At 39.9% G+C, this 24,224-nt stretch overlaps 1 long non-coding RNA gene across 2 annotated transcripts in view; it reads right to left on the bottom strand.

The window, feature by feature from the left end:
- The window catches only part of LOC148051579 (uncharacterized), a 40,531-nt gene extending 20,614 nt beyond the window's left edge, over positions 1-19,917 (bottom strand). For both annotated transcript variants that reach the window (XR_015699855.1, XR_015699856.1), the window contains exons 1-6: positions 19,846-19,917; positions 14,377-14,630; positions 12,511-12,696; positions 6,704-6,808; positions 5,927-6,103; positions 2,409-2,484 (exon numbers count right to left, since the gene is read on the bottom strand). This is a non-coding gene — a long non-coding RNA (uncharacterized LOC148051579). The remainder of the gene's footprint in view (positions 1-2,408; positions 2,485-5,926; positions 6,104-6,703; positions 6,809-12,510; positions 12,697-14,376; positions 14,631-19,845) is intronic.
- Between the last annotated feature and the right edge of the window lie 4,307 nt (positions 19,918-24,224).

Raw genomic sequence — 24,224 nt, 5'->3', positions numbered from 1 at the left:
GAGAAAGATGTGGGTTTAGTGCCAGTTTAATCATTCAAATACACAGAATATAAGTCTTCTTAACAGAAAGCACCACCTAAACAACCTGGCTGTCACAGTTCTTAATAAATTAGCAACCTGCATTTATGCACTGACATTAGTAAAACTTTGTAGGATATTACAATGGACAAATCCAAATGTTTGGATAAGATCTACTGATTATTATTTCATTTTTCTGAACACAAAGCTAAAATATTTACCCTCTGGTATTAGGAATAATTTTGTAAACTGTAATGTAAACAAAGAACTTAGCGGTACTTTTTCTGTGTTATTTATCTATAAGAAAATACATAATTGCATTAAATTGATGAATGTTATGCTAATTAAAAACAACAAGAAAGAATAGCCTTTACAGTGCAATAAGGTTTTAACTTAAGCGAGCCAATTCAGTTTTGCACCATGTGAAAAATCCCAGTATTGTAATGTTTACTAAATATTTGCAAAATTACGTGAAATTGCTTAAAAATGGAAATCTGCTAAATAAGCAGAAGGAAAACATCTGTGAGTAATATAACATCTGAACATAAAAATATTAACCAGGAGACAAATGTTGCCAAACATATACATAATTATTGTATTTTATTAGACCCAAGTCTGATGAATCTCAGTTAAACTTGCAAATACTTTTGAGATTCAATTCACTCTCGCACTGCTTTTACATCAAGGGAATCCTATTAACTGGAGGTCAGTGGACACCTTCTGTTGGTGTATGAGAAAGGGGAAATCAAGCACTCGGCTTATATTTTGCCAGGAGAGACATAACCACTTATGGTTTCAGTGTCTTAAGTAGAATGAATACAAAAACCCCAAAGTACAGTTTTTACCGCCAGGAATTGTACAACTCAAGCATGCAAAATGAAGCAATATGGTATTTTAGTGCCAAAGTAAGTTCACTTAAAATTTCTGAAAAACTACAGTTTGCCAACTCAATGTCTGCTGCATACAACCAGGCAGTAGTGAGGGATAAACACGGGAAGGTAAATGGCCAGCTTCCCGTACAAATACTTGACTTCATCTTAAATATTCAGCCTAAATCCCCTTACAGCCTTAATTCAAAAATGAATCTATTACTCTTTTGCCCCATACTTACATGGGGTTTTAGCATTTGTGCAACATCTGGCATTACAGAAGGAGTTAAAGTCAGAACTGATCCTCAGTGAGCATCAACACGTCTTAGGGAAGTCCAAAATGGTAGGACTTTTACATGCTTTTTCTGCTCCATACCACTGCCAGAACAGCTCAAGCTCTTCTACTTAATTTAGGTTTGGGTGCTTATTTAGAGCCACATTCATCTACCAGTGTACACTTTACAAGACATTTTTCCTAGAGTAGTCCAAAAGCCACCTGAGGCCCCGAATACCTTGTACATGACGCACAAAGGGAGTTCTGTTCCACATTACATTTACTGAACCATACAGATAGTAGTACATCATGGACAAATGTTGGTGCTTTGTCCCCAGCTCAGAGTCTCACATATTAAATAGCTCTCTGGGAAGAAAACTTGCGATCAGCTGCCAATCACTCAGTTTTGGCCTGGGCTGTTCATGTATTTCACAGATCAGTAATTCCTCTAAGCTGCAGGTCTTCCACTAAATTGGCATTGTACATACATCAGCGAGAAGAGACACTAGCCAAGCAGAATTAAAAAGACAAGCTCGGATCTCAGGCTTGTTAATACAAATATTCCTATGGCACTCTCTCCCTCGTCCCCTTGTTCTTTGCCCCTGCTCCCTCCCATCCCACAGCACACACCAGCCATAGAGAATCTGGTTCCTAGTCTAGAGCAGACCTCCATGGGACAGGAGACACCTGTTCACCTCAGGAAGAAAATTAAATCCACTCGGTTTGTAAATATGCAGCACACTTCCAAGAAGAAATTCATGCTCACATAACTGACCACCTCACAGGCACAAAATGCTCAGCAGTTTACAAGATGTTGCTGCCAGGAGATTCAGTCAGATGATTACCTGTTGCTGCTACCAGTGCTGGGGAAAAAAAGCAAACAACTAAAAAGCCCCCATGAAATGTCCAGCTAGAAAAGCCACACGCAGGAAAAAACAACATGCACTTACTAATACTTAATTAGACAGAACAATGGAAAGTGTATAGCAGTGGTTGTGTGTACTTCACTCTGGAAATGGGAGAAAAGAGAAAAAGTACTCTACCTTAAAAATATCACATGAATCACAATTTGAGGAAATTTCCTGCAGCAATTTTGGCAGCACATCACTGAGAGAAAATGTGCTTCCCTCTCTTTACAGTAATTTTGCTGAGGGAGAACAAGAAGCAAGAACTTACAGGCAGGAAAACAAATCAAGGGCAAGACTAAGCTGCAATCTTTTCAGAATTCTAAGGGAATAGTTACTTACAGACAAAGCAGAAAGGTCCAAGCATCAAAGTCACTTCATATATATTCCTGAACTCTCTTCAGAGCTAGGCAACAAACTTGCTTGAAGAAATGAAGCAATGCAGGATAAGAAATTGCAGGAACAGGATTATGATTCTACCAAACAGATGATGCAGTAGCCCGTGTCTCTACGATTTTTTTCTGTTGATGTTTTTATGTGCAAGATATACTCCAAAATGATTGGGGAGGGCAGCATTTAAAAGAGAGAAAGGAAGGGAGGAAGAATAAAAATTCTACATTACCTAATAATGTCAATAAACAATTGATTCTTGTTGAAATACATTCAGCAACATTTCAGCTATAATACTACAGCTATGTAGAAAGGAGACTATCGTATCAACAGAAGACATGTTAAAATTTTTTATCAGCTGTTTCAGAAACCACAACATCTGCCTTCTTACAATGGATATTTAGATTGACTATCAGACCTCTGTAGTTCTTATTAAAAAATGTCTTGCTCAATTGATAATAAACTGTAAATTGCTTCGTCTTACTTTCATCAGCAAGGAATAAGAACGAATGTTTCATTTTCTGACATGTGATGTTTACAATCAGCTGTACCATTTTCTTGACCGCAATCCTAGTATCTTGTGGAAAAAGGCTTTTACAAGTTTCAGTGCCGCAGGAAGCGATGTCTCGTTCTTAATCTAGTTGTCACCGAGCGCATCATTTTCAAAATGTCCGTGCTCATTTCCTTGATTTAGTCATTTAGCCCACTGGTTAAATTCATCACTTCTCCAGTTACACAGCTTGGGTGTGTAATTGTAAAGGAAATTATATTTGACTTTTTTAGAACATCCTTTACACCCTTTGTTCAGATGACAGTTCAAAGAAAGCCAGGGATCAAAGTTATTTGAACTTTCTTTTCCTTAATCACCTGCCAAATTCTACAGCTTTCATTTCTGTTCTCTCTGCTTTCTTCAAAAACAATACGATGAACCAACACGTCGTATCTCTGTAGGCACCTGACCTGCATAGACAGAATGATGCTACCCAGTTTTGCTATTACTTGAACGAGAAAGCTGTTGGCTGGTGAGAGGAAACCACTCTGCCTACTTTTTGTGCTTTAGTGTCCAAAAGTAAAAGAAATGTTCCTTTTACAGCCTTATGAGCCATTAAACACATACGCCTTGATTAATGTATATATGCTAAGTGGTTCATGTTTTTGGAACAGATTGAGGAGAAGGCCAACTGGTCCTGTTGAGCCAGATACTTAAATTGGAAACAAAAGCTCTTTTAACAATTTCAATCCACAGGTCTTTCATTACAAAAAGATTTTTCAGTTTGTCCAGAAAATTCATGTTCAGTCCTCTGGAAACCATTTCCCATGCTTCAGAATTGTTTACAGTAAATAAATCGTGTGCTGGATTAACAGAAAACCCATGTCAAGTTTTAGCTTGAGTCTTCAAGCTTGAGAGTTTACAAAGAGATTCAGCTAACTTTTTTTTTCATTTTCTCCATTGCTACCCACGACCAATTGAGAGAAATCAAGTCTCCAGCAAAGACACGAGGGGTAATTTCTTTTTGTCACATGAGGAATCCTCCGCAAAAGACTCTAGTTAAGAATCAGCAGATCACTTAATGATATGGGAGACACAAGACCTCAAGTTTTTTTACTTCAGCTCTAATTCAGCAAGGGATATTTCTTTTCCTCCTAATTTCAAGTATCCTTGAGCATGATTTTAGTGCTATTAATAGTATTACTTCAGTATGTTGACAGAGACTCATTCCTCACAGCACCATATGATGCATACGTATGACACTGAATGAAATATTTTTCTACAGTATCACAACCCTTCCTCCCCAAGAGCTTTTATACCTCATCCAATAACAACATGAAGACCTCTCATGAAGAATACTTTGATGAGTCCCCTGTGTCTAGAGTTTATTGAGCATAGTTTAGCTGACCTGGCAGTAAGTATTCATGAAAACAATATCCTTATGGCACGTGTAATTGTGATAACAATTACCCCCCATTACCAATTTCTTCCAATTTAGTAGGATCAGTTGCTTTTGGAATCTGGCAGCTCTTCACATTGCTGAGTTTTTCAGTTATTGAAGTTGCACAAGCTTGCCATACATTCATCACCAGGTCAATATGAAAATACATTGGAGATAGTACAAAATATGTGCTAACTCAAACAAAATAATTCTAACTATGTATTAACTTTATCTGGATCTATTTTGACTTTCTGCCATTTTTAAAATTTCAGATGTTGAGTTACTGAAATTGTCAACATTAGCCAGACCACTAAATTAAACTTCCATTCTACACAATAAAATTGAAGCACCATTTTTGAAATTCAAAAATAAAGTCTAATATACATTATCAAAAGCTAATAAGCAGTAAAGGTGATTTTTCTTTCTATCATTGTAAACCTAAATTGAAATTAAATACAGTCTGTATTTTTCTTTATTTAATTTTATATTATGTTGCAGATATGTAAATTCAGGTTTTTCTTCTTTTTGCTGCTACTAGATTAGCTCTAATCTAGTATAAAGTTAGTAGCTGCTCTACAAAAGATAAATATAATTTCATTTGACATAGAATCCACAATTTGTCATTTATGTAATGTCTTTCAGTATTGAGGGCTTATTTGTCTCAGATACTACTTTGCTTCTTGGATTTTTTGAGTCTTAAGCATGACATGAAACATCACCAAATACAGCTAAATATTTCTTGAATTTTCCATGAGGCACAGGCAGGTCTCTAACCTGCTACCTCAAACTCTTCTCCAATTATTTTGGATAGTTTTCCTTCTCTTGCTCCTCTTTTTTTTTTTTTTTTACTGTCTTTTTAAAATCTTGGGAAAATGAGCAGCACGCACTTACAAAGAACTCATACACTCTACATTTGAAGCATATTTATTATCTCTAAATTTTTGTTCTATGAAAAAGCCAACCGATCATTAGAATACTGTTTGGGGATCTAGTAACCTCCTAATGACAAATCTGAGTGAAGACAGAAATGACTTAATGAAGGAGAGTGTATGTACTTCATTCAGAAAGGCTTTGAGTGTAATTTTTTGCAACGTGGGTCATGTGGCACTTCTGCACTTTTCGCATAGTCTCAATCCCCTGTTGCACTCCCGTGTCTGCTCTTCTAATGTGTGCATCAAGCGGCCTCATGTCTCAGTAAACAGCGAGGGTGCCCAGTAGCACATGAGGTTTTTCTGTCTTCTGTTCAATCTGGTTTTGTAGTGAGGACATTCTGTGTAAAGCAAACTGTCTTTTAACCCTAAGTACAATTCTGATTTAGGAGGCTGGAAGCTGGAAAGAATATGCCCATTAATCACTTGGGAGCAGTAGGAAATGAGACACACTCAGCTACTACATACAGCATTGCATTTTAATGATCTGGAGCTATTTGTTTTATGGCATCATAATCACTAGCTAATGGCATATAAACAATATTGAATTAAAAAAAAAAAACAACCGAAAAAACAACCAAAATAGGCATTAGATTTAGGCTAAACCCACCTGTCAGGGAAGGGATGCAACTTTCTCTGACTTGCACATCCAAGCAATAAACTGGTGTTTTCAGCTTTGTACATCCAGCATGACCAGGTTCGTGCATCTGCTTCTGAGAGGCTCTCGACTCTTTCAAAGGGTACAGATCAGCACAGAAGAGTTTGTGCCAGGATGCTGCTGTTCATCCTGCATTAGAGTAAGACAAAGTTCTGAAAATAATATGAATACTTTCCAGAAGGCTTCTAAGGATTGTGCTATAGCTAAAGTAACCAGGGGATAGGGCAGGAGGGTGCTGTGTGTGACAGCACCAAACCAACAGCTACGTTATTATCATAACTTTCTGCTGTATTTTTGTATGCAAGGAACTTCTCTAGTACACTAACAAATTCAGAAAAAAATTAAGTGCTCAGATGGGATTTGGCACCTAAGACCAGTGCTGAAATCACAAAATACCTGCTCAGCTGTTGCATCTGACTTTCCCAGCACCTACTTTCTGAATCTAAACATCACTAAGTACCTTTGGGACCTGGAGTTACATCTCGGTACATCCCCTTTTTGAGCTTTGATCCCCTTGATCATGCCTAAATTCAGTCCAGCAATATAATTTTCCTGGTTAATTCCCCTGCCTGATGCAGAGGGCTTTTGCAGAGGACGAACAGTGTGCTCCAAAAGAATTAGGGCCCATTTCCTTACAAAAAACTATACTTTCTTTTAAAATACAAACAGAGAAGGAACAGGCGTTAGCTATTCCGTGTATACATTACACCTCAAAGCACTTTCTGGTACCTGGAAGACCCAGGTCCTGTTTCCTTAACAGTTTGAGGGATTTCAAATCCACGTTGCTCATCTGCTTCGGAAGTACTTTATTTACATTCACCTGATGAAGATCACCTACAAGAGAAAGGAGAGCAAGATAGTGAGGTGATTTTTGTAGTACATTGTCATAAGATGATAATTTGAGAGAAAGAGCAAGACACCTTCATCAAGGTGAAGATACAACTATAACTCCCTAGCAAAAATAAGTGTTTTCCCATAGTGCAATGTGCACATAGTGCAAGGCTTTAAGCCAGAGCTCTCCTACCATCTCCTTAGTTTTCCCAAGAGTCACAACAGGTAATCCTTCACCCAGGATACTGGCTCAAAGGTATCACTCTTGAGTGTATAACTAACTTTGTTAATTATGCCTGAAAGCTACAATACCTAACACAGAGTTGCCACTTTCAGGAGAGAGAAGAGTACCTAAAATTTTAGCACTGCGATACTCATTATTCTGATGGCCAAAACCATGAAATTAGAATCCCTGACTTGTTATTCTTGTGTCCAAATCAGTAAACAGCTGGGAAAATCTAAAATGTAGCCTGACTTACTAATTAGGGCACAATAACAGCAAGTTGTGGTACGTGTTTTCTTTTCCCTGCTGTAGAAACTCTAATCTTGCCCTGACATCCAAGAGCAAAGCCAAAGAGGTCAGCGTAAACCTTTGCCACTTCTGAGCTGTTGGTTGTATCTCTCCTTGTGTCTGGGCATCGATATAACTCATTTCCCTGTATTTTGTGCACGTTTAGAACAGAGAGTATGTAACTTTGAATGGGACTTAGATATTCATTGCAGTAGAGGGCAGTAGTATTCATTCACAAGGCAGAGCGAGCTGTGTACAGTACATATAAATACCAGTGCAGTTGTCAGATAATTTAGGCAAACGGAGTGATGTGAAGGAAACGTAGTTCTTCCTTGGAAATGAATTGTATTTTTAATACCTTGATCAGAGTGCATAATGAACTCTCATCACACAGATAGAGAGAGGTAATCAGATTGTGTAATCCCAATGTTAAAATTATCCTACACGTGTTAAAATTAGTAACCTCTTGGGAAATCAGTCCAAATTTCTGAGTGAACAGAGACTGCAACCACTTGTGCTTCATGCAACAATATGTGTAATTTAAAAGTCTGCAGTATTGAACTTGGGGCCATCCCTACCCCATTAAAAATAAAAGTCTCCTCCAAGCCAGTGGAAACTGGCAATCTTCACCGAGTAGCAACAGCTTACAGAAATATATCTCCATTTGTAATCATTTCAGTGTATGGATGATGACATTTGGAAACATCTGGATCTGATGATGTCCACAGGAGATTCCAAAATGGTAGTGTCTAAATGTGATGATACAATAAATACAAGATGTTTTATTTTAGATTGAAATAGCAGAATAAAGACAAGGGTGGATTTAGATAAAGCATTCAAGCATGGGACTTCAGGTGGCAGCGTGTACGCCTCAACTCTTGAAAACACCTCCAGCAACAGCCACCTTCTGTGATCTCAGAGCAGCCCTGCAGCTGCTCCCCAGCCAAAATTCTTAACAGGCTTGTGCTCACCAAACTATGTGGCCGTAATTCAAACCATTCACTGCTCAACATAATTAAGAACCAATCTCTGAGTCCAGAACAATAGTCTGCTCAAGCACAAGCACATGGGAGCAAAATGAGTCTTTATGTCTTGGCTCATGTTCGCTTTCATCATTTTTTTTTTTTTTTCTCTTCCAAACAAAACCTTAGCTTCCCCTCTCCTCCCTACAGCACATCCACGGGCAGTTTTCAGGTTACCATAGACTCCTTCAGACTTTCTTCACCACAGAAATGGAGCCACAAAATTACCCCAAATGTATTGTCGCGCACGAGTGCTAAAGCAATAAATTTAGGACCTCTGACTTAGAGATTGCTCGCTTGGAGATCTAAAGGCAAGACGCTGAAAACCGATGGGGCACTGTTATTTCTGGTCCACTCCAGCTACTTTTGGTGTGGAACAAGAGGGGAAATGGCGAGCTTTACACAAACTTTGCTGTTGCTTAAACCCCTGATGACTCAAGAACTACTTTATGCCTCAGCGTGACCAAGGGCAGCCTCAGGGACAGTTCTGACAGCCAAGAATAGCTCGTATGGAGCAGCCCTAGGCGATTTCTGGTTTCCCACTACATTCCCTGCTCCACCACGCAAAGGCTGAGACGGCCGAGAGAAATAAAACTGGTTTTATGACAGTTTTCCTCTGTCAGGCAAATTTCCTGCTAGACTGGGCGGGCGCTGCTTGGCTCTGCAGCGGGGAGGTTTCCAGCGGCCAGAGGAAGGCTTGCTCTCCGTTGCGAGCGGGTCTTCCTCATCCCGGAGATGTGTGACACCACCTACCACGTCTGCACCAAGCCTTGTCATGGGTTATGTACAGCCACCGCTAATGAGTCACACCTTCAACATAGGTTGAAGGTTTAAATGAAGAAATATAGTGATGCAGAAGAAAATTAACACAGACAAAAGTGTAAGACTTTCTGGGCCACAAGCAGAAAGAAGAGCAACCCTGTAGTGGAAAACAAGCAGAAACGAGCTCCTTTTCCTGCGAGCACTGGGCTTTTTAAAAAGGACCTTCCCCACTTCAAGCTACTGACAAAGATATAAACCCAGGAAATATTTTCTGTTTTGCAAAACAAAGTCCTGCAAAGGAGGCCAGGGAAGGAACATAAAATATATTTTGAAGATCTGAAATCAAAACCATGTGGAGACTCGTGGAAAAATACAGCAGACAGGGGTTAACGAAGAGGAAATCTCAACAAGCTTCATGTCATACTTTTCACTATTTATTCCTTACAAATGAAGCACTGTCCTTCCCCATGGAAAGGCCACCGCTAGTCTCCGTAGGTCTGGAATTTGCACAAATTAGAGGGATCAGCTGAAAATCTAAACAGCCAGTGAGGGGGCCCTCACTGCTAATGATGGCTCCAGTTTCCCAAGAAATGTAAGGGGTATGCAGCTCAGGTGGACTCCCAAGGGACTGTCTCCTTAAAGGTGACTACCCAGCTTAGTGATGGCTGAAATGCCTGAGGTTTGGGGTGTGGGAGGGGAAGGGGGAATTCTGCTCCATTGCTGGCTGCCTTGGTCTCTGGTATACTTCCCCTGTAAGGACCATGGGACCATAAAACCCCTCCAAACTCAGTGAAAGAAGGATATTGATGCCAACTTGCTTAACCTGATGCATTCTGTGAGCGGGAAGGGAAGAACCACCAGAAGAGCTCCTCAGCATGCTCCAGCTGGGCATACTATGGGGATCACAATTTGCAGGAGCCAAAAAAATTGTTCTAGTAGTTCAATACTCTTTACCCTCACCATTGAGCACTGCTCATGTTAGCTTTCTCTCTAACTCCAACTAAATTAGCATTATTGAAACACAAAAGCATAATAGGTAGATTAAGTTTCAGCAGGGCCTTTATATCCCCTAATTAACCCTTCCTACCATTAAATTAGAAGCTTCTGAGATTCTCCTTGTAAGACATACCCACTGAAGTTCAGCAGTACCCATGCCTGATTACTAGCTATTCAAAAATAAGATATGTGCACAGTTTATGTCATCTTTCCATGGATGGCTCAGAAGGGATTAGAGCCATCCACTTACCAAGCCGTGGCTCATTTCTACTTGGGAAGCAAGGATTTGCTGCCAGGAGTGTTTTTAGGAGCTTAGACACTATGGTCATTTCATTAAAATTGTTCCTAGACTTCCCAGCTTCTCTGCGGTGTATAACAGGATGTGCATGCTGCTCACTTCTGCACATGGCCTGATGCTTCTGCATATGGCTCGGCATGCAAAAGGAAGGAGAAAGTCACCACTGTTAATGTTAGCCTCATTTTGCTATTGGCACCAGAACTACTCCTTAAAGTTAACATTTGTCTGCTGAAGGTATCCATACTACTTGTGTGCCACAGTAAAGAACAGCATTTCAAAGTCCAGAGCCATCAGGCCAGCTTTTTCTTTGCTTCGGACCTGAAATCAAAGGGTGATAACTGCCTAGTGCTTCTGTGCATTTGAGCCAGAGGAACTACATTCAAATACTTCTTAGGTCTTAGAGCACAGAGCTCTTTGCTCACAAGTCCCCTTTTGCCTTCAGAATACGCAGCTTACAGAAATCTATCATTCTCCCCCTTCTTTCCTTCAGAATCTTAATCTTAAGCATCATGTGCTTGCTGCAAATTCCACACTATTATATATGTTTCTGCACAGATGGTCTGAGTGACAAAGCTAGCGTATGACATCAGAGTTTATCCTACAACAATTCATCTTTCTGCATTAACCGTGTGATAAACTATGGAAGAAAGAGGGGCCTCCTTTCCAGTTCTCTTATCTACGGACTGTCGTAAATATTATCAGGAAACTGGTGACCCACTTCCTTCAGTTTCCTATGATAACTTTATTGGATTTGTTTAAACAAACTTGTGTCCCAGTCCTCTGATACACTAACGTATTTGTTGTAGAATAACTGCAGCTGTTGGTAAATCGTATATTTTACAAGAAGACCTCTATCAAATGTTTAAGGTCAGATTTGGATCTGTGTCCCTGTCAGATTGAACAATGATCACATTGCCATGCTAATGACTAAGGACAAAAGTCAGAGTAGGGAACGAAGGTCTTGTCTGTGGATTTGCAACAGGAGGGAAAAGAAAGAGAGAAATGACAACATGAGTTTCATTAAAGCACACCTAGGTTTGGCCAAACTGGGGTTATACTTGTTTTTATCAATACACAAAGTAGTCGTCTCTTTTCTGTTTTCTTAACTTATATATACAGCCACACCTCTTTTATTTGAGGTAGGTTGCTTTATGCTCCTGCATTTTAATCAAAATCAAGCTGTTTAAATTAGTGTACATATACTGCTTAAGTGCTTCAGGTGAACACGCTGGCTTAAATGTATTTCAAACGTTCACTATTTCAGTTGTTTTCTACTGTAGATCTCAAAACTTCAGAGTTGTGAAATCTAACCGGTATGTCTCATGCTCTTTAGCAAACAAGTCCCCTACTGCATTAAGTACTTTCCATGTTTGATAACCCTCTTCGCTCCAAACATGCAACCTGGCCCACCCCAAATGCTCTCGGCTCTTTGCTGAAAGTGGAATGATGAACATTGTAGACTCTGGAAGTGCACATTGCCTTCCTCAGCCTGCTAGCCCTCAACCGCTGTTCTCCCTTGTTTCATGCGGGGGGGGCACCATGCACCCAATACCAGCCAGAAGCTCTGACAAAATTATCGGTTTCAGGCTTTGAAACCATGCTCTTATTTCCCAGTCATCTAAAACCAGAAGGAGTATGCTGTGAGGAGTATGGAAAAACCTGTTGAACGTCCTCACCTAAAGAAAAAAGCTGGCCCTGGCTAGGACGGTATCCGTACCCAGTGTGTCAGGAATCACAGGTCAGCCAAGGATGCTGCTGCAGGGCTCTGGGAAGGACGGGCAGCAGCTTTATGTGCCAGGCACGGGGTGTACCAAAGGCCTCCATCCAGGATGGGGAGAGATCCACTGTCTCTTACTGGCCCCACTGATAAGCCTAGGAAAGGGATTTCTGCTTTTCTCTTTTCCTGGCCCAATGCAATCTCAACACGCTGCTTTTTGAAGGAGGTGAAAGTCACCAATCCTGCCCCTCCTTTCCCTTTTCCTCCCCAGACTCCGGAGGGTGTTTTTCCCTTGCTGCTCTTATCAGTTCCCAGGCTCCACCCTGCTGAGATGGAGGAACACTTTTCTCAGAGAACTTTGTCAATGGGAAAATTCCCTTGCAGCTCCCCATAACTCACAGGCTGTGCCTCCTCGGTGCTGAGGCCTGGGGTCTCCAGTGAAGGGCGATGAAAATATGCTTTTCCAGAATGCAGCTCCTTTTACAGCCCGTGCTTTCCCTCTTCTGATGCTGATCAGTCCCACTTAAGTTACCTGTGTGACATTTCCCTGGAGAAAGCAGCCGTGCTTCTATCCCATCTGATTTGCTAAACAATATGAAATATGTTAAAAAGGAAAACCCTGCAAATACCTGAAAAGCCTTTGCTGGGGCATTCTTGACCTAAATTATTTCATTGAAAGTGGATCATATTAATGAAGCAATAAATGGAAACTTAAAGAAAACAAGAAATTTGGAAAAAGCAAACATTGAATATGAAATAGCTGGCAGTCAAGTAAAGGTTATAAGTTTCTCTTATACTCGCAGGCGCTTTTAATTCCAATTTTGTGCACTTAGTCAAATACTAAATCTAGGTACCCTGTCAACCTCCTCTTTAAAATTCTGGCTAGTTTACAGTTTCTGACTGAACATTTTGTAAATAATACATGCTGACTTATTTTTATAAAGTTGTCGAAAGCTAATGCCTGCATCTCCTTTCGTATTTGGTGTGGATACTGGGAAGAGGGAGGAGTGGTGAAATGAGTACAGAAAATAAAAATTCACAAATGCAACGCCCTTCCTTTTAAGACAGCAAACTGAAAGGAGAGCCCTTTTTCTCTGTCTTAACTTGGGAGTTAGGAAGTATTCAGATAGCTGTAATTTTCCACAGAAATTGAGCTCAGACCTTTCCCAGGGTGAGGTGAACTGCAATCACAGCCTCGGCCTTTCAGGAAACGCCAGGGCTGATGGTCAGTAACTTATTCTTGTAGAGAGATTTATTTCTCTGTGGGACTTGGCTGGATGGAGCTGGAGATGAGGCTGTTGGTTTGACTCCCATCACCCTCTCACGTGCGTAGCGATGCAGCACCTCCCTCCCCGGGGCAGGAGGGAAAGGAGGGGGGAGACAGGCAATGGGAGAAGGGATATTCTGTGCTCCTCGGCTAAAACTGGTCACTTCTTCCTATACAAGTGAAGGGGATAGCTTGCCCAGCGCCGGTTTAGAACACACGCTCCCTGCCAACACCATAAGCTATGAAAAAATGGACAATGGCTGAAACCTGTGAGGCTTTGATTTTTATTTTATTAGTTGTGTGTGCTGTACACCTGTGGCATAATATAACTTTTTACTGGAGATGGAATGCATCCATATGAATTCCCGCAAACAGAGTAGCATATAACAAAAATAAGACTCTCCTGGGCTTTTGCCAAAATAATTGGAAATCTCAATTTATAAGAGTTTTAAATCCCAGTACCAGCTGGCAGCTACTGTTTGTAGGGGATTCATTTTGGTTATGGTAACAAATAATTACATTTCTTTTAAGGCAATAACAAACACTAGTTTCAAGCTGAAATCCAATAAGGTAAAATGACCTTGCACCAAAATACCTGTTACTACAGTATCTTGTGAAGAGAGCTAACTGCTCCTACACAGAGTTTCCTAAGCAGACACCATGGAAGGGACTAGCATGCCTGGAGTTTGCAGCTTTTCAAGTTAAATGTCATTAATAATAAGTAGTATTATCTTATAAAGTCAGCAGAGCATTATGTATCCTCTGTCAGAGCTTTACATTTAAAATGAAACTTTTAACTCTTGTCTGTCAGTGCCAATGGCAGAGATTAATATTCCATACAGAAGGAAATTCGCATAAAGAAAATATTGTCCCAAGATCACTGGATACTCCTCTCCAGCTCCAGGAATAAAAAAGTGTGAAAGCATGAAATTAAGAACTAAGAGTACGAGACGTAGCATAAAATGCCAGATCGGTATTTTTCAGAGACAGCTCCTTACCCTTTGCCAGGTTGAACTCTCCTCTCTGCTGCGTGAGTCATTTGGTCCTGACCTCCTCCCAGCGGCGAGAATATCTGTGAGGAACTGCTGTATCAAGTGAAACCACTGTCTGGATGGCCAGCAGAAAACCCTCAGCAGGCGTATGTCTGGTTCGTCTTTCATCATTTTAGCACCTTTGGAAGCAGCGGTACAGCAAGAAGAAAGGCCTCTGAATCCGCCCAGAAAGCTGTCCTTGAAAGGGTCCTCAAGAAAGACTACCAACAAAACAGAAAATCATCAAGGTCAAACATCCTTAAGTCATTAAAAAATTTTTCTTTGTGGCTTTGCATCAGCTGCATAGAATATCCTGGGAGATGTCTGAAATAATACCTAGTTTTCTCCAGAGTCAGTGATTCTGAGATACCACGGGAACGAGCAAACTGTATGAGTGCATTTCGCTCCCCTCTGGCCTGAGAGCCGACTGATGAGCCCGACTGATGATACCAGCAAAATCAAAAGTATTTTGAAATGAATGACAAGTACCTAGGAATGAATGCAGTAAATGTAAAATCAGTTTGGTTGAAAGGATGAAAAGGATAGGAAAGAGACTTTTGACACATTCAGGAAATACAGTGGGTGTAAATAGCAGGAGAATTAGTAGGCTGAAGTAAAAAAGAAGACAATATGAGACAGGAAGGATTCACACCCATACAGAATAAGTGATCCTGTGGCTATTCAGTTGTAGGCATTTCAATTGAACTACTGTCTATTTTCTCAACAGGGTAATATTTCAAAATTTGCCAGCCAATTACAGTAACTACACTCTACAAGAAAACCCGGTATAGTCTGTTTCAATGATTTTGATGTAAAAAAATCTAACATCTTGGTTTTCAAAGAAGTTTTCAAATTCCTCTGACATACAAACCAACACAGGTTTATAAGCTCACAGGCAGAGCTGAAAATGATGGCTTACACTCAGCTTCTTCTTGTTCTTGAGAAGTTTGGAGTTAGAGGGAACTAGGGAGCCTGAATGAAGTAAAATATTGGCGTGCAGATCACCTGCCTTTCGTTATGAGTGCTGGACATGAGCCTGATGAGAAAACAAGGGGAACAGTTCCAACGTACCAAGTATGGATGGCTGCAAAAGATGTCAATCCAAGAAACAGGAGGGGACTGAATACAAATGACATCAATTACATCAGCTGAAAGCGTGTGGAGGAATGGAAATAAAATACTGCCACTGCCTGTACTTCCGATTTAGACTAAGAGATGGGAAGGGGAAAAGGACACAGAAGGTAGAGCTGGCACAGTGGTGGCTACTGGGTCAGCAAAGTAGGGAGCCATCAGGCTCTTCTGTGAGGAGCACCAGTCCGGGAGCACAGGGACAAGAGCCAGCCTGGGAGCGCCTCAGGTGGAGGGCAGCGCTCCGAGACCGAACCCCTTTTCTGCCTCCTGGGTGACTGCACTAACCATTTGCTAGGATATCCAGCACAGTGGCCCTCAGTTCGAGTTCTTAAGAAGAGGAGTGTATATGCTACAGAGGTTTTTTAAAGGGGAGTTTAATATCAGAAAAGGGTTTTGGGATCCAGTACAGGGAACCTAAATTCCAGAGAGGAATCATATTAAAAAAGTATCACCCTCATTGGCATTTTATCCTATGCATCTGTAGGCAATCTCTTGCTGGCTGTGAAGGGTTTTTTGTGATCCCAGTTTAAATTATCTCCTATGGTGGATTTTATGCACTACTTTAGGGCTATAATTAATCACTTTCTTGGACCAAATTCTTGATGTTTCACTAAATATATGCCCTGGAACATGGAAACAATATCACTAACAACTTCAGGCACCGAGATAAATATTTCATCAACTACATCAAAGATTAGAGACCTTCTCAGATTATTTGCCTGTCTCTCTAATAAATCCAAATGGACACATTGCAGAGGCATGTATATCTCTGGATCAAAACTGAGTTTTAAAAGTTTGTAAGCACATACTCCAACTGTTGAAACTTCAAGGGACCTCATAGTCACCAAAGAAACTCTTGATTTCACCTCTTTTGCGATGGAGTAGATATTTTCCACATGAGAAAGGGTCATGAGCCACTGTAATGCTAAATAAAGTTGCTGATGTGGTAGGAAATCTGGGAAACTATTGGGAAACAGATTGCAAGGAAAACTTTCACAGACGAGGACTGAGTGCTCAGCTGAGTGTTGTCTCCCTGAGATTCCACAATCACAACATCAAACCTTTCACCTTTTGCTGCAGTAAATGGGCTACACCTGCCAGACAAAATAAATTCTGACCAGGAGAAGATATGATTTGCGGAAATGCATTTTTTGTTGTCATTGATGTTTTAATAAAACCAGTTTTGTCCGCTTTACAAAGACCATGTGTCGAAATACAGACAATACATCATGATAAGACCCTGAAAGCTATTGTTTATTATCTCTCCATACTAAAACAAAGTTTTCAATGCTCCTCAAGCTGTTTCTATCTTTTCCTTGTTTGGCTTTGTTTTCTGAGCGCCTTGTCTGAGACTTGCCTTTTAACTTTCCTCAGGGAAATAAATCTTGCAGAGTAGAGTTTTCACAAAACTCTTGCAACCTTGAACTCAAAATTTTTAACCAAGCACCTACATGAAATTTTAGACTGAAAGCATGAAATGAAGCTAACGTTCCTGTGACATTTTATGAAGCATAAGAATCATACAATCACTAAAAAAAAAAAGCTTGGCACCGAGGATGTCAGCAAACCTGAAAGAATTAACAGGTCTCTGGTGGTGGGTTAACACTGAGCAGGGCTGTATGCCCAGGAGGAGACAAAGAAACAGAGTAATGGAAGAGGAAGGAGCCTCAATGGTGGAAGCAGCAATGAAAGTCCTTGGCTCCTTTTTTTTTTTTCTTGTATTTACATGTACCCCAAGCTAATGTTATCATGGACATCTAATAATGTGTTTTTAAAAGAAAGAAAGATTGGCCTATGATCTCAGGTCTACTCCCCATCCTGGAGCTAAATGCTGTTGAACTGGATGATCTGGGGACTCCTCAAGACGAGGCAGCACACTCATCGGCATCACGGGGATAACTTGCTCATGGTAGCAGTCTGAGTCACATCACACAGCATCCTGAGTCTGTACTGGTAAATGTATGCGAGTGTGGCAGAACTTTCAGCTGGGGCTTTTGTCCCAGATTTGGAGAAGAAAAAAAAAAAAAAAAAAAGGCTTTGTGGCATCCCAGGGATGCGATTAACAAAATTATTGTTTTTCTTTTATTTCTGTGCTATTTTTATAGTTAGGAAACCACAAAAGTTAATGCAATGAACAGAACATCTGAAAGAGAAAGGTAAAATTAAATCTGAATGTCACTGATATAAGTGCTTTGATGTAAGGTTTAGTTCAGCTGAGAGATATAAGTGTAGAAACGAGGGGTAGGATGGCTTATGTCTGTCAAGTCTCCTACCATAGCTGAAAAGAATGATCTGAACAGTCTGTTGTTAAAATGTCTGAGGCAGATGTTACTTTTACCACCACAGTCAAAGCAAGGGTCCTCAGTGTTTGACTTTTGAAATCCCCTCTAAGTTCCTTACAGAGACGTAAAATGGTTTGTTTATTAAATCTGTAATTTTACAAAACTTGTGAGGTCCAGAATGAAATGCCTGATTCTCTGCAATCTCCGGTGGGACATATATTTCCTTAATCTCTTTAAGCACATACCTCCTTCAGGCCAACACCAAGTGCTACATTTATAATCTAAGACGACAGTAAAGATCCTTTTTTCTTTTGTTATCATTTCTGCTATATTAACCTTAAATAGTTACCAATTTAGCCATTTTATTCTTGAGAATACACGGAATCAGTAATGAAACTCCGCTTCATGTCACATTTCTTTTTGAACGCCTGAATGTGTTCATACTACTTGCTGCTCTCTTTGTCTCAAAAGATTGCAAAGGTGTTTTCAAACCTCACATACAAAAGACTCACTTTAGCAGCCGCAAAGACTGATCATCGCTCAGTTGCAGAATGCAGTAAAACTAAACACTGTGGAACAGTTTATGTCAAGAAATACAAGTAGAGGCTTCCCTGAAATCCATGTTCAATTAGTAGATTTTTGTTATTTTTGTTTCCTCAGCGGTCCGATCAGTCAGTCACATCTTTGTGTACCAGAAATCAAAAATGGAATAACAGCCCAGTGGCAACATAAGGAAACAATGCGGTTAAATGGATCTATTTTCTCTATTTAAATTTCTGCATAGTGAGACAATAGTGATTAATTCACATCAAAATCTGAGTGAAAGAATACAGCCGGACTTAAAGCAGGGAAAGGAGCTATGTCTCCAAAAGGGTATAGGATGAACCTCCTAACGTGAAGCAGCATTTAAAAGTCATGGAGGAGACACTGAAGCCCCTGAAGCTGAATAGAGCTTTAACTCTGGAAGTCAATGGTAAAATTTTCGTGAAGCATAATTTAGTTCTAGGTAATTAAGATACCTTTTAAAGATACCAGATTAAGTGGATTTGCTTTTCTTATGCCATATCTGTATTTAATTCAGTGACCTTCAATTGAAAATTGAAATAATTTGAAAGAAAATAATGGTAAAAATCATGATTATATTATTTGCTGCATTGCATTCACCCACTGTTCCCTGTCTAATATCAAACAGGAATTCAAAGACAGGCACAGCAGCCCCACGAGACCCCAGCTGTCACCCAGGAGCTGCCCCTGTCTCTGATACCACAGTAATCGTCAGCCAGCTCCGAATGTTTAGAATCACTGTGACTGACTGAGATCGGGACCTAAACTCTGAAGAACAGTCTGAAAGGACCAACAGATGACAAACACGTTACGACAGCATCAGCTAGTCACCATCAATCCACAAACACCGCCGTAATGTCACATGCTAATTGCCCAAATCTGACATTGAACTGATATAAACCAAATTGCCCGTGGGTCGACCGTACGGCAGTCTGCGCTGTGATGCAAGGTGAGCTGGGAAGGGCAGGGGAAAGGGGGACACAAAGCAGGGATGAGGAGTCATCTCCCCAAAAAGGGGAAATAGAAAACACATTTAAAATAAAGCAAAGACCAGAACATGCAGAAAAGGGAGGAAAAACCTGTTGAGTAAACTTCAAAATGTTTCCTACATGACCCTGAGACACTGAGTACAACTTACAGAGACAGATCTGGAGTTTTCTCTGCTGCTACTCCTGTGAAAAGGAAACAGTAATGGACCCCCTCAGGATGGGAATTTTGTTTCTTTCCAAATATTGTACACATTTTTACATGTCCTGGTAGAATTTGTACGTAACCATGCAAAGAAATCAGTACACAGATGCATAAGATAATGCTCTTTTACACATTTATACAGCAACAAGCAGATTCAGACATTAAAAGAGGAGCTATAATGGCTCCCCAATATCAAGGCTTCCCCAGAAATATTCTTTCACCACTGATAATTTGCCGCATCATTTACGTGCATGAAACCTAGGAATACCTGTTATGCAGTGCACTGTACATTCCTTACTTCTTAGAAACCAATACAGAAGGAAAGCTTCTCCACTGATTCTAAGAAAAAAAAAAGGAAAAAAAAGATTTGTTAAAAGAATTTCTAAGAACAGAAATTCTGTCATGATGTAAGTAAAAACTATGTTTAATGAGAAAGATCAGTAATTCTGTGTATAAATATTGTGACTTGCATCTAAGTGAGGAAAAGCATAAGAAAATATATATTCTTTGGTGCACCAATTGGGAATTAGCACAACCTTAGGTGGCGGAGCCTATTCCTGAACACCTTTAAGGAGTGGATTCAATCCCTTGACTCAGTCCCCCTGAAATCAGCGGAACTAGATCTATTACCTCCAGTCACATCTTGTGGCCTTTGTGAATGTAACAGAAAGCTGACTTTATGTATTACAGGGAAGTCAGAGAATCAAATACACACCCACAATAATGTGAAATGTATCTTTGGTAAACACCATTATTTTGTACTCAAGGAACTCTGATGTCAGTCTTAAAATACTGTATGATTCTTTTTTTACCTTGAGCATATCGTTCCTGATTCCTTTCCAGATTATTTTGTCAATCTTCATCACACTTCAAAATTAAGATCTTGTTTCTAGGTTTTTCAGCTTTTTTTTTTTTTTTAATTGTGTATTACTTTCAGAGGAAAATGCATTATGCCCGCTGCCTATTTTATTTGGATTAAAATAGTCAGAAATAGTTTGGGGCTGGAGTAACCAGTCAGGCCCATTTAAGTATAGTTGACTCGGAGACTAGCAGAGATAAGCAAGAAGTTTTGTAAACAACATTCATGTTTCCAAACCAGCCATCCTGCGATTCCATCGCCCACACGAGAGGCCAGGTCCTGGTGTGCAGTGAGTTTATCAGGAGCAGGCTGCAGCAGAAAGCGGAGCTGAAGTCAAAGGCTAGCTTTACAGCAAGGCAACTTGGACTTTCTGCCACGCCATCCACCCCCGTAGTGATTTAAAAAAAAAAAAAAAAAAAGAAAAAGAAAAAAGACAGAAAGAGACAAAAGAAGAAATGCTTTTGTGAATAAATTCTTATAGCCTGTAGTCACATTAAAAGTGTTAAATTTTCAAAAGCGCACTAGGTGAACTCAACTTCGGTTTCAGCAGTATGTCATGAAGTCCTGTTGGAAGTCTCATCCTGTGCAAGTGCCAGCAGAAGCAGAGAGACATTTTGCTGCTGGTACCTCTTCTAATTTTATCCCACACTTTCCCTAGCTCCTCCCATTTCTGCTTTCTGCTGGTCTCCTGGTGCTGCTGCTGGAGATCTCCAAGAGGCTGAAGCGGTGGGAGCAAGGGTGGCAGCAGTAAGGTCCTCATGTTGCTGGGATCCACCCTGAGGGCTCTGACGAGTGGTTAGCATTGAGTTTATGTTCCCTGGCAAAACAAAAGTAGATCCTGAAAATCTGTTCATAGGAGTTACTAGTATGTTATCTGTTTCCGTCAGTATATCTGAAGAATATCAGTACTTGAAAACACTTGCCAATCTGTTGTTCATCTCTCTCTCTGTACGGTTCTTATTAACATCTGGTCACAAAATGTTGTACTTCCACTAGTCAATATTACCTCACTCTTCATAAAATATATTTGCTTAGGGTTATATGAAAAGTCCTCCTAGCACCTGATAGTGCCCAGTACCAAATGCTTAAGAAAGAGTACCCAGACAAGTCAAGTGTGCAGTGACAGTTCCTCACAAAGCCAGTCCCATTTTCTGTCCTCTAGTTCTTGTATCTGCGGTATTCTGCAGAGGGTGATGTTGCTGCTGAAGATGACATAATTCATAATGGTGACCTCCAAAGGTTCATAAAGACAGGGAGATAACACCAGTAAAAGCAATTCTTTGAAACACCGCTTTAGCACTCAATGTTATGATGTGCTTAGACACATTGTAGTGTTCGTCCTCCCTAGCTGGCAGAATTTCAGCAGAAGCCTAATGTAGAATATCACATTAAGCAAGAGGAACCCCTGAAATTCTGTATTTCTGTGTACCTCTAACCTAAGCATTTGAAACCTGAAAGATCTGGGATTTTGAAAAAGAACATGACTTTACAGTAGTTGTGATCTCTTTTGGTAGGCTATAAGCAAAACATATTTTAATAATCTTTACATTCAGGTCTAACCAGGACAATTTTTGGTCCCATTCCAAATACATTTTACTGTTCTAGATGTGAAAAACTTTATTTCTACTAGGTTCGGCAAACAGAGGAGTTCAGAAAACATCACAGAGGAACCTACTGTTGACGGAATCACAGCAGTTTTTATAGCCGAGCTTACATTTACAAGCAGGAGGATCACCGGGGTCACAGCCCTGCTTCGTGTCATGTGGCAACTGAACAAAGTTGAACACACACAGTCAGACATTTAGGTGGCCAGCTGGCATGGGAGGTAAGCGCTGCAATATCATTTTGCCCACCCACATAGACAATGTTTTAAAACCAGTAAATAGAAATACAACAGTAGTTTTATAGAAAGGCCAGACCATAAATAATTAATCCATTGGATAAATATGTTTACATCGGACAGAAAGGCAGAGCTCACCAGCCAAACTTTACCTTGTATAAAATTTTTTGGAGCACATGTTGTTGCCAAATGTCATTAATACAAAAAATACAACTCTGAAATTATCCAAACTTTTTGTTGCTTCATACAAGCAGCTACAGTAGCAGAAGCCTTTCTCAGGAGACATGCTGTATTTTAACATACATCTTTACATCATGGAAACAACTGTGATATCTGTCATGTAGACAGTTTCCCTCGGGACTCAACTCTGCAGTTTTCTCATTAATGTGATGATGAGAACAATAGTATTAGCAAATATGAAAGCTGCCTCCGTTAGAAAGATCACTTTGGTAACCGCATTTGAGCATTTAAGGGAAATTAGAGTACAATACAGGCAGATATTAGGAAGCATGCTCTTTTCTTTTATTCTCAAGAATTTATCTATGTAACTGTATCAGTTGGAGAAAGCCATATAATTCTTCATTATTAAATGAAAAATAATTTTAATTTTACACTTTAAAAGTAATATACATTTACCATTTGCATAACCTAACTGTGAGCTAGGCAACTACCCTTAGGAATATCAGAGATCTAAGTTAAAAAGCAGTTAATAAAAATTATATTGAAAGTGGGTTTTGCCACTTAATTACAAAAATAATTCTCCAGTTTAATATTATCAAGGACAATTATGAGGGATCCAATTCCTAAAAATATAGGAAAACTATTCAATAATACATTCACTTTTTCAAAGGAGATGACATAATTTCAATAATTTGAACTTTATATTGCGTACAAACGATGTTTCCCTTTCCTATGCAGCTGCTGTGTTTCATTGCAGAGATAGCTACATTTCACTGTGTTGACAGTAAAGGTAAGGAAGGGGCCAAAAAGAGCTGATCTTTCTCCTATACTGATCTGCTCCGAGATAAAATAGCAAAAAGTTTAACTAAATTGTTCCCCATAAGCTGGAGGGAGGTAATCAAAGCTAATATACCATTGCTCTTCTAATCCCTGTCCAGGGAAGTTACATGGTTCACAAATCAAGTTACTGCGGCAGCACGGGCCCCAGGAGGAGACAGGCAAAGAAACAACTGGAATTAGAGATTCAAATATCAACACCAACTGATAAATCCATTTTTTTCTGTGCTTTGAGATTGATACATTAAAAATATGGTTCACGGTATAGAATTTCCTCAGCAATTCCCTTATGTGTTTCCATAACTTTTTTCTTAGCAATTTTCCTACAAGTTGTAAAAGAGCAAAACCAACCAAAAACCCAATAACAACAATTTTTTTTTTTTTTTTTTAAATCAAGCTATTTGGGAAAGCTTTATTAGCCTCCCCTTATTATGTATCTTTACAGACAAAAGTAAACACTTCTTAATCTAGTGCACAACTAGCCTTTCTTTGCAGCAAGATAGCACCAAAGCTCAGAATTTATTAGCATTCAAAAGACTGGACAGTTATAAGACAGCCAGAAGAGTCACCATCCTATTGAATGGGAAAAACATATTTTGCTAGAGCTATAAAAGAAAACTATAAGTCTCAGAACATGATCTGACCTGTACCAAATCAGGGAATTAGGAAAATCTTCGTCTCACATGAGAGTTAATATTGAGTTTTACAGAAGGCAATGGGCAGTATTTGATCCCAGCCAGATCGATACTCCAGGTACCACACAGCAGATCCAAGTACAAAATGAGGTCTGCATTTTCTGTGTGCTGGAGAAACCAGGCTCACTGAGCCTGCAGCGTGGTGTTTTCTGCAGCTGCTCAGTAAATCCTACTCATCAGATTTGCCACATATTCCCTACCCAGAGCCCCCTGGGATTTTAGAATAACTCTGCACC

The sequence above is a fragment of the Nipponia nippon genome, unplaced genomic scaffold (genome assembly GCF_047370975.1).
Source record: "Nipponia nippon isolate SJK-2023a ecotype South Korea unplaced genomic scaffold, ASM4737097v1 scaffold_6, whole genome shotgun sequence".
NCBI classification, from domain to species: Eukaryota; Metazoa; Chordata; class Aves; order Pelecaniformes; family Threskiornithidae; genus Nipponia; species Nipponia nippon.
This window is presented reverse-complemented; position numbering and strand designations above follow the sequence as displayed.